General features: G+C 32.6%; 2 long non-coding RNA genes across 4 annotated transcripts; both read right to left on the reverse strand.

Annotated features, from left to right (window-relative positions):
* Positions 1-1,778: 1,778 nt before the first annotated feature.
* LOC149493807 (uncharacterized) lies at positions 1,779-3,877 on the reverse strand. 2 transcript variants are annotated; one of them, XR_016322466.1, is made up of 3 exons: positions 3,487-3,877; positions 2,795-2,879; positions 1,779-1,997 (listed from the first exon to the last, which is right to left on the reverse strand). It is a non-coding gene; the product is annotated as an uncharacterized LOC149493807 (long non-coding RNA). The 2 variants fall into 2 exon arrangements; XR_016322467.1 differs by lacking the exon at positions 2,795-2,879.
* Positions 3,878-8,217: 4,340 nt separating this feature from the next.
* LOC149493808 (uncharacterized) lies at positions 8,218-10,316 on the reverse strand. 2 transcript variants are annotated; one of them, XR_016322470.1, is made up of 3 exons: positions 9,926-10,316; positions 9,234-9,318; positions 8,218-8,436 (listed from the first exon to the last, which is right to left on the reverse strand). It is a non-coding gene; the product is annotated as an uncharacterized LOC149493808 (long non-coding RNA). The 2 variants fall into 2 exon arrangements; XR_016322469.1 differs by lacking the exon at positions 9,234-9,318.
* Between the last annotated feature and the right edge of the window lie 1,992 nt (positions 10,317-12,308).

A 12,308-nucleotide genomic window follows, 5' to 3' on the forward strand; every position in this document is an offset into this window, starting at 1 on the left:
CGTAAATTATTATTATACCTTATAGATTTTGTTAGTATTATTATTATTATTACTATTACCATTATTACTGTTACTATTACTATTATTATCATTATTCTTATTTTATGTCACATATACTTTTTATTATTTTCTTTTATTCTATATATATCTTTATATCTATTTATCGATTTATTATTATGTTATTTATTTATACATGTATTATTATATATATACATAGATTTTTTTTTTTTCCATAATCATGAAATCTCACAGTATACAAATTTTTATCTTAGATCCCCTGATACATCATTACTCTATTCTAATCACTCTTAATAATAGTGATTCCTAATTTATCAAAACTCTAAATACTAATTACCCTCATTTAAACCATACTAATCTATACTCCTCATATTTCTGTAATGAATTCTTTTCTTAATATCCATACAAGAACAGAACTAGCTCCATTCTTACTTATCTAATTCATTGGTATAACATCAAGTCAATAATAGGACAATTATCCCTTAATGTCCCATATCATTCATCAATTCACTTAACTATCATGGTTCACTATTTATATAACATAATTATCTTAATTTCTTAATATAAGTCATTTACTTTTGCTCAGTTCATAGAATCTCTCATTAAACAATAGTCCTTATTTATACATAAAAAGGCTAAATCTTGTTGCATTTAACTCATAATCACGTCTTATTAAACCATAAGGTGCCACAATCCACACAATCTCCATCATCATTTATATAAAGCAATTTATCTCTTACTAAGAATCACAATGTACTTTTCTTATAACCACAATAATTTATATTATTCCCTGTATTCATACACTTAAAAAGAAATAGCTGATGAACACCACAATAACAATTCATTCCATCAAGCAGAAATTACTTCTCACAATTAAAAATCACTTCTCATAATTAAAAATCACTTCATAAAATAATTCCACCAACATTATTTTGTACAACAAAAATTACTCATCATCAATTACTATTGCAAATCACACCAATTCATTTAGTATTTACACCTTATAAATATTATTTCTGTAATGACACCAATGTATATATTCCATCCAGAAAAATGCTTACCTCAATAGCCATAATAAATTCCACCAACCAATATCACATAAACTTCATCAAATAGATATGTTCAAATCAATACTCTAATTACATACATCCTAATGTCCTTGAATCCGAATCATCTAGTTTTCTTATTAATTAACACTAACAACTCATTCTCAACATAAATACACTAGCATGCTTTTATCATTTAACTTCAACCTATTAATCATATATCACTTATTTTCTTACATAATTACATTATTGAATTATTTATTCCATAGAAGAAAATTTAAATTTTTAAGCTAAGGACACAGTTTCCATTAGAAAGAGTACACTGGTTGATCAGGCCACTGCACTTCCTTCTAATTTCTCCTGCGTTTCAAAGCTTTGATTAACTGTTAATATAATTATTTTTCCCCATTTATTTATGTATTTATTATCATTATTTATTTTATTTATGATTTTGTAACCGCCTTAGTGCACAGTGCGTCCACCTGCACCAAGACCATTTTCTATTTAGTGTCTCTCCTTAGTTGGTTACGGCCGATCCCAACGTAGGAGTTTTATATTCAATTTCCTATGTTCCGCAATTGATTCCTAAGGCCCAATTTAATGCTCTGATACCAACTTTGTCACGACCCGTTTCCATGGGCCGGACCGGCACTAGGACCTGGGTGGGCTTAAGGCCCCCGAAGTCCGTAGTAAGCCTATATTATGCAAACGTCATTTCCTATTCATAACTGTGGATGCAAGCCCAATAATTTATTTCAGTTATGTATCACTAATACAGTTCATATATTTAATATGGACTTTTATTATTCATTTACAACCCAACTGGAATACAATTGCGGAACTCTACCTTTACATTTACATCGTCATTTCTATCATTAACAATCTTCTATAATTATTGTCTCAACTCCATAGGATTTTTCTTTCTTCTATTACCTGGAAAAAAAATAAGTAGGCAGGGATGAGCGCCAAACTCAATGAGTAGGGTTAGATGACCCTCTCACCCCACACAATCACACAGATGCGAAAATATTTTTATCTGGTTACCGTTTAATTATATGATCATGCAGTTTGTCACACAAATGGCAATACAACAGCAATCACAAGTATTATCACCTTCATATAATCACATCACGTGGAAATTAGTCAGTGGAGTCACCGAAACCCCCGATGAGCCGTCCTCCCACATGGCCCATCCTCTCACGTGTGCACCAGGGAGCCGATCCCCTATTCTGGCCGACCGGTCTAATCCTCACTTGACCAGCCCTCTCATTGTTTTTCCATTCTCTCTGTTTTTTTTTTTTTTTTTTAAATACCAACAGGAGGCAACCCGGTCGTCTCCTTCAAATCTAGATCATCAGGCGCTCACAACAGGAGGCCACCCTGCGGGCTGCGATCAAACCTAGATTATCCGGTGCGCCCAAATAAAGAAGCCAACCTGTGGTTAACAGTAACGGTAACAGTAGGTGCACACGGGGGCGCCGATCTCCCATTTACCCGGCTAACAGTAATCAGTATCAAGATCCATATACAGTAACAGTCTCACAAACCCATGGTGACCCACTTCATCCTAATTCCACACAAACAAGGCACAACAATATCACAGCACAAGTAATCAAGCAATATTTAATATCAACAAATAGTGCATCACAATATGGCGATAATGCATGATAACATTTAACCATGAATGCATGAATGCAGGCGGATGAGGCAAATTATCTAACACTACTCACAAATCTTTATTGTCTTCTAAGGGGACTGCCTTTCTAGCCACGTGCTTCCAGCCTTTGTCCTCGCATTTCGGAATTTTATAAACCTCTAAAATAAACAATAAAATTCTAAGTAAGAATTTTAAATTTGAAGATTCTATTTCATATTCGTTTACTAATTTTGGTTACCAGTCATTTAATTCACTTATTAATTTAAACTATATATATTTATAGATATATATTGGGTTTCTTTATTTATTTATCACTCTAATACTCTTATTCTATATTTTTAATTCCTATAAATAATTTAATTTCTATAAGTAATTTAATTTCTATACTTAATTTTATTTTCTACCGAAATTTCGGCAGCATCTCCCCTAAAAATTAGACTATCCACCTGTTAAAATATCAACAATTTAACAAATATTCAACTCAATCCATACGGCCCATCCGTCAGGCAATTAATCAAATAAAATTTTTCCCATCCTCCTTCAATCTCAACATCCCCACACAACCAAAATTATAATATACAATAACATTATACCTAAACTACCTTAATCTACACTTTAATCCTATTAATATATCATTATCAAGGTTCCTTAATTAAATCCACACGAATGGAATTATACTAGAATTAAATCAATGCAAAATAAATTAGCTAATCACAAAACTAAGAAAAACATTCTAAAAATAGTCTAAAAATTAAATTTATATACCCAAAATCTTGCTGCCGGAATTGTTCGACTGGAAAAAGGGAGCTACGTGTGCCGGAACTAAGAGCAAGTGAGAGCAATGGCATTGAGTCGACCAAACCAGGTTGCTGCGCTCACCGGAACTGCGAGCAGGTGGCGCGATGAGCTAGAGGAGGAGCTGGCGCTGCACGATCTGGCCGAGGGTAAGGTGGGACTGCTGGCGGAGCTGCTGCGGCGGCCAATTGCGGCGAGGAGCACCGGTGGCGCGCGATGGCGTGGGTGGCGCGGCTCTTCTGCTCTGTCTCACCAGAAATGCAAGCGCAGTGAAGAAAGGAAGGAAGAAAGAAAGAAAATAAAAGAAAGAAAAGAAGAAGAAGAAGAAAGTGGAGGAGAAGGCTTTGGTGGTGCTGCGTACAGGTGGAGGCACAGAATGGTGTAGGGGAGGGTGAAGTATGCGCTGGAAATAGGGGGAGAAGAGGGTTCTAGATGTGATTTGGGTGGGTTTGGGCTGGTTCGGTTCGATTCAGCCCAAATCTCGATTTTTACTTGATTTTTTTGACTTTTCAATTGGTTTTCGATTCGGTTTATCACTGTACAAATTATTAATTTGCATTTAAATAATTAGATACATTTTCCACGCTATCAGTTTATTAAATTTAAATGAAAAATCTTTGAAAATAAAAATTCGGGTTATTTCAGTCTTCCCCCCTTATAAGAAAATTCGTCCTCGAATTTTGAAAATAACAAGAAACTAGGATGCGACAGTTGTTTACGACAATGGTGGTTGTGCTTCTCACATAATGCTGCAAATGCTAAAAGTTATGACATTCACATTCAGGAGAATAATTATCCTTCTAAGCAGCTAGAAGGGTGAATCAAGACGATGAGGTAAATATTTTTGAGTTCGTTAGTCAGAGCGGCGAAACTAATTTCTTTATTAAATTTATTAAGTAAGATAAACCAATGAACAGACCTAAGGAGAAAATCTAATATATCGGGAGGGTAGGATGATTATAAGATGAATCCATCCCCAAAGTTATCTACCTTATTACCATTGTTAATTTAAACTTGAGTTGTACTGTATCTACAAGTCATCAAATCAAGTAAAATTTTCATAACCCCAAGCACACAACTCAAGTCAAATATTCATAACCCCAAGCACAGATTCGACACTAATATTCACCTTTACACGTAAGAATTTAAGTCCCTTATAACATATTTTCAAGTAAGAGTTATTAATCTAATTGGCTATATATCATGTGACCTACATTGATGTATCGCCTCATTTACCTTTCACTAGCTATTGTAGGCAATGATTATCACTCAATAAGACGCTCATACACAAACCAAGTATTAAGTCTTCTGATACAAGAATCCACATATTCAAATTTACTACTATCCCAATTTAGAATCCGTATTTCAAAATTCAAAACCTACATGCTGACTCATCCATTTTCCATAAATTCCAAATATTAATATCATTGCTCCAATAATCATGGAAGAAGTTTATAATTAGATAAGATGGTTGCTACCAATTCAAGGAGGTTTTCGATTATCATCAAGTTCTACCATTAAGTACCATTTAATCCTTTCCAATTAAAGAGAACAAAGTCATGGTATTACTACAAGCTTATATCAAACAAAATCATGACATTTCTCTAGCTAGTTGCTATCAACAGATAGGAGATCCTAACCTCTATCCCAAGCTCATCACTCATTTATCAACTTCACCATTTTCCAACGAAAGATAGATATACAACCTCTCTTCAAATCCTACTAACAAGAATCCCATAAAAACAAGTAGTACATCAACTATATAGAGAGAATTTAAATTCACAATCAAGTCCCTATTTTAGTTATTGACTTCTGTATTCCTCTTTCCAATTTGTCATACCATACCATTTCTTAACTAATTATGACAAGAACTTATGCAACTAGCCAGGTAAGCTGTTGCCATGCCGGATAATTCTTAATTTATTTTCTAAAATTTGCAAACACCATTCTATTATCCAACTCCTGATTAACTATGTCCTGTATTTTAAGTTTATTCTTAATCCCATGAATGCCTATGAATATTCAGATAATAATATTATTGGGTTATTCCTTTTCTCCAAGCCTATCGTAATGTCTATCACTTCCAAAATTTGTAAAATTTATACCTAATACAATATCCTCAACCTTAATTATGTTCCCTCTATATTCTGTACTCAAACAAGGTTAATACCTCATTGAATCCTTCCACATCAGAATTACAATGTACCAGTCCTCGAATGGATTTAACTAATGAAGTATTCCCTTAAACCACAAGATATATCGTAAATTGCCATCTATAACACAATTATATTCATTCAATCATAATTGCTACCAATTACTAAGAAATTCGGAATAGGTTTTTACATTGACTCCAAATTATATTTCAATCATTCTCACCTTAATTGGTACCTCGATCACTCCATAGGTAATTTAAAATAATAATTTATCTAACTGACACACATGAGTTGGCATTCCAACATAATTAAGATGTAATCTTAACCATCTCGTTACCCATCCAATAATCTTATAGTTTATGTTTTCAATCCTCGAATACTTGTGTGTATTTTCCTTACTAAATTCGCAAAAATTATCCCAAATTCACTGGTTTGTTCTTACACAAATCTACAATAATCCAAATGAATCATAAATTAAGACCTCACTGGCTTATTATTAAATGAAAATGCTCCAAATACCTTTATGTTCTACTAAGATCATAATTATAACTTTCCTTCTCCATCCAATAAAATAAGTAACTTACAAAATTACACTAAGTAATAGGAATTTCTTATTTTAACTACTTTACATCAAGAAATTATATTTATTCACAATCATAGTCATATGATTCTTTAACAACTCTTATTCTCAATTATTCTTACGCACAACACTTGGCACTTACACATAGTATATCGATAGGCTCCATATATAAATTCGGTCGATATAACTCGTAAATTATTATTATACCTTATAGATTTTGTTAGTATTATTATTATTATTACTATTACCATTATTACTGTTACTATTACTATTATTATCATTATTCTTATTTTATGTCACATATACTTTTTATTATTTTCTTTTATTCTATATATATCTTTATATCTATTTATCGATTTATTATTATGTTATTTATTTATACATGTATTATTATATATATACATAGATTTTTTTTTTTTTCCATAATCATGAAATCTCACAGTATACAAATTTTTATCTTAGATCCCCTGATACATCATTACTCTATTCTAATCACTCTTAATAATAGTGATTCCTAATTTATCAAAACTCTAAATACTAATTACCCTCATTTAAACCATACTAATCTATACTCCTCATATTTCTGTAATGAATTCTTTTCTTAATATCCATACAAGAACAGAACTAGCTCCATTCTTACTTATCTAATTCATTGGTATAACATCAAGTCAATAATAGGACAATTATCCCTTAATGTCCCATATCATTCATCAATTCACTTAACTATCATGGTTCACTATTTATATAACATAATTATCTTAATTTCTTAATATAAGTCATTTACTTTTGCTCAGTTCATAGAATCTCTCATTAAACAATAGTCCTTATTTATACATAAAAAGGCTAAATCTTGTTGCATTTAACTCATAATCACGTCTTATTAAACCATAAGGTGCCACAATCCACACAATCTCCATCATCATTTATATAAAGCAATTTATCTCTTACTAAGAATCACAATGTACTTTTCTTATAACCACAATAATTTATATTATTCCCTGTATTCATACACTTAAAAAGAAATAGCTGATGAACACCACAATAACAATTCATTCCATCAAGCAGAAATTACTTCTCACAATTAAAAATCACTTCTCATAATTAAAAATCACTTCATAAAATAATTCCACCAACATTATTTTGTACAACAAAAATTACTCATCATCAATTACTATTGCAAATCACACCAATTCATTTAGTATTTACACCTTATAAATATTATTTCTGTAATGACACCAATGTATATATTCCATCCAGAAAAATGCTTACCTCAATAGCCATAATAAATTCCACCAACCAATATCACATAAACTTCATCAAATAGATATGTTCAAATCAATACTCTAATTACATACATCCTAATGTCCTTGAATCCGAATCATCTAGTTTTCTTATTAATTAACACTAACAACTCATTCTCAACATAAATACACTAGCATGCTTTTATCATTTAACTTCAACCTATTAATCATATATCACTTATTTTCTTACATAATTACATTATTGAATTATTTATTCCATAGAAGAAAATTTAAATTTTTAAGCTAAGGACACAGTTTCCATTAGAAAGAGTACACTGGTTGATCAGGCCACTGCACTTCCTTCTAATTTCTCCTGCGTTTCAAAGCTTTGATTAACTGTTAATATAATTATTTTTCCCCATTTATTTATGTATTTATTATCATTATTTATTTTATTTATGATTTTGTAACCGCCTTAGTGCACAGTGCGTCCACCTGCACCAAGACCATTTTCTATTTAGTGTCTCTCCTTAGTTGGTTACGGCCGATCCCAACGTAGGAGTTTTATATTCAATTTCCTATGTTCCGCAATTGATTCCTAAGGCCCAATTTAATGCTCTGATACCAACTTTGTCACGACCCGTTTCCATGGGCCGGACCGGCACTAGGACCTGGGTGGGCTTAAGGCCCCCGAAGTCCGTAGTAAGCCTATATTATGCAAACGTCATTTCCTATTCATAACTGTGGATGCAAGCCCAATAATTTATTTCAGTTATGTATCACTAATACAGTTCATATATTTAATATGGACTTTTATTATTCATTTACAACCCAACTGGAATACAATTGCGGAACTCTACCTTTACATTTACATCGTCATTTCTATCATTAACAATCTTCTATAATTATTGTCTCAACTCCATAGGATTTTTCTTTCTTCTATTACCTGGAAAAAAAATAAGTAGGCAGGGATGAGCGCCAAACTCAATGAGTAGGGTTAGATGACCCTCTCACCCCACACAATCACACAGATGCGAAAATATTTTTATCTGGTTACCGTTTAATTATATGATCATGCAGTTTGTCACACAAATGGCAATACAACAGCAATCACAAGTATTATCACCTTCATATAATCACATCACGTGGAAATTAGTCAGTGGAGTCACCGAAACCCCCGATGAGCCGTCCTCCCACATGGCCCATCCTCTCACGTGTGCACCAGGGAGCCGATCCCCTATTCTGGCCGACCGGTCTAATCCTCACTTGACCAGCCCTCTCATTGTTTTTCCATTCTCTCTGTTTTTTTTTTTTTTTTTTAAATACCAACAGGAGGCAACCCGGTCGTCTCCTTCAAATCTAGATCATCAGGCGCTCACAACAGGAGGCCACCCTGCGGGCTGCGATCAAACCTAGATTATCCGGTGCGCCCAAATAAAGAAGCCAACCTGTGGTTAACAGTAACGGTAACAGTAGGTGCACACGGGGGCGCCGATCTCCCATTTACCCGGCTAACAGTAATCAGTATCAAGATCCATATACAGTAACAGTCTCACAAACCCATGGTGACCCACTTCATCCTAATTCCACACAAACAAGGCACAACAATATCACAGCACAAGTAATCAAGCAATATTTAATATCAACAAATAGTGCATCACAATATGGCGATAATGCATGATAACATTTAACCATGAATGCATGAATGCAGGCGGATGAGGCAAATTATCTAACACTACTCACAAATCTTTATTGTCTTCTAAGGGGACTGCCTTTCTAGCCACGTGCTTCCAGCCTTTGTCCTCGCATTTCGGAATTTTATAAACCTCTAAAATAAACAATAAAATTCTAAGTAAGAATTTTAAATTTGAAGATTCTATTTCATATTCGTTTACTAATTTTGGTTACCAGTCATTTAATTCACTTATTAATTTAAACTATATATATTTATAGATATATATTGGGTTTCTTTATTTATTTATCACTCTAATACTCTTATTCTATATTTTTAATTCCTATAAATAATTTAATTTCTATAAGTAATTTAATTTCTATACTTAATTTTATTTTCTACCGAAATTTCGGCAGCATCTCCCCTAAAAATTAGACTATCCACCTGTTAAAATATCAACAATTTAACAAATATTCAACTCAATCCATACGGCCCATCCGTCAGGCAATTAATCAAATAAAATTTTTCCCATCCTCCTTCAATCTCAACATCCCCACACAACCAAAATTATAATATACAATAACATTATACCTAAACTACCTTAATCTACACTTTAATCCTATTAATATATCATTATCAAGGTTCCTTAATTAAATCCACACGAATGGAATTATACTAGAATTAAATCAATGCAAAATAAATTAGCTAATCACAAAACTAAGAAAAACATTCTAAAAATAGTCTAAAAATTAAATTTATATACCCAAAATCTTGCTGCCGGAATTGTTCGACTGGAAAAAGGGAGCTACGTGTGCCGGAACTAAGAGCAAGTGAGAGCAATGGCATTGAGTCGACCAAACCAGGTTGCTGCGCTCACCGGAACTGCGAGCAGGTGGCGCGATGAGCTAGAGGAGGAGCTGGCGCTGCACGATCTGGCCGAGGGTAAGGTGGGACTGCTGGCGGAGCTGCTGCGGCGGCCAATTGCGGCGAGGAGCACCGGTGGCGCGCGATGGCGTGGGTGGCGCGGCTCTTCTGCTCTGTCTCACCAGAAATGCAAGCGCAGTGAAGAAAGGAAGGAAGAAAGAAAGAAAATAAAAGAAAGAAAAGAAGAAGAAGAAGAAAGTGGAGGAGAAGGCTTTGGTGGTGCTGCGTACAGGTGGAGGCACAGAATGGTGTAGGGGAGGGTGAAGTATGCGCTGGAAATAGGGGGAGAAGAGGGTTCTAGATGTGATTTGGGTGGGTTTGGGCTGGTTCGGTTCGATTCAGCCCAAATCTCGATTTTTACTTGATTTTTTTGACTTTTCAATTGGTTTTCGATTCGGTTTATCACTGTACAAATTATTAATTTGCATTTAAATAATTAGATACATTTTCCACGCTGTCAGTTTATTAAATTTAAATGAAAAATCTTTGAAAATAAAAATTCGGGTTATTTCACTAACAATGATTAATAAATTAACAAAATATGGATTTATAAGGTTATAACAAGTTTGTCAAAATCCGGAAAATATTTCATGCTCTTGAAGATGGAAAATAATTTTCTTAAAAATGACTTAATTTTCCTTTGAAAATATTTTCCATTGACTTATTTTCTTGAACCCCCAAATAATGAAATATTCTGAAAAATATTTTTCTGCAAGTTATTTTATGGAAACAAACAAAACATTATAATGTTTCTTAACTCTAATTAATCGGTGTAGCCATTGTCACATGTCTAAAAACAAATGTTTTCCTCCCTTCTATTTCACACCTCAATATGTAACTTTTATTAGCTACTAGTTTTTTTTTGCGATGTGTTTCGCGCGTTGTTATTATTTAGTATTACTCTTTGTTTATACTCATCAATTTATTTTTATACAATCTTAAGTACGATTATAATTTTCTCTTATATTATCTATTTATCTCTATTTATATAATATTCATACTATAAGCGAATAATATTTTTCTTAAACTAATTTTAATATGATAAGACAACATTAAAAGCTAAGTATATTTAATAAAATAATTATAAATGATAAAATGAAAAAATTATTATTAATTATAAGATTAGACTTCAATTTTTTTATTAAATAACATGATCGATTAGGATCGATTAGGATCGACTTCAATTAATAATTATTATTAATTATAAGGTTAGACTTTAATTAGGATCGATTTTCTAAAAAAAAATAAATAACATGATCATATATTATTGGATGTTGATTTGAGTTCATGAAAATCAAATAAAAGAAACAAAACTCTAAAATAAATAATAGAAAGAGAACTCAAATACATCTGAACCTCCATATGAACAAATTTCGATCGGTGAAAAAATATCGTTTTGATTTTAGATTGGATACCGGTTTAGATTACTGGAGTTGGGATCCACAAATTCCGATTAATTGAAAGCTTTGAGGACCACATTATATTTACTTTTTGATTTTTTAGAATATTTTTCTTTTATTAATTTATGTTGAGATACAAAGATATATAGATATCTCATAATCCTATAATATGTGCAATTCTTCTATTTATAGAAAAAAAATCATTCAATCTGTTTTGCAGGAATTGAAAATGATTTAATACTATCAGTACAAAAAACAATGCAAAATTGCGACCGCATGGTTCAGTCGCAGAATTGCGACGCATTAACAACCGCTTTCTACGACGTTAGAACTTAGATTAACAAAATACTCAGTGATGGAATTGTGACCGATCTGTGACCGAATTAGCTACCACTTTGCGATGGATTGTGATTCGGTCGCTAATTCTCGCGCTGTCATTTACTGCGAGTTTTGTTTTCCTTTTGCGACCGAGTAGCGACGTAATGACAACCAATTTGGCGATAGATTAGCAACCGAATGATGAAGAGGTAGTAGATCAAATCATCATGGGTACCTTAGAAGACGAAGATCAAGAAGAAGTGGAAGAATAAGCAGAGGAAGAATATGATGATGAAGATGAAGACAGAAATACTTAATTAATGCATTATGTATTATGCATAATAAATTAATAAATGTATATATAACATTATTAATAAGGAAGAAGATCATGGGTACCTCAGAAGACGAATATCAAGAAGAAGAGAAAGAAGAAGAAGAGGAAGAATATGATGATGAAGATGAAGATAGAAATACTTAATTAATGCATTATGTATTATGGATAAT

The sequence above is a fragment of the Jatropha curcas genome, chromosome 9, assembly GCF_041381405.1.
Source record: "Jatropha curcas cultivar XTBG-Jc1 chromosome 9, XTBG_Jcur_1.0, whole genome shotgun sequence".
Taxonomy (NCBI): domain Eukaryota; kingdom Viridiplantae; phylum Streptophyta; class Magnoliopsida; order Malpighiales; family Euphorbiaceae; genus Jatropha; species Jatropha curcas.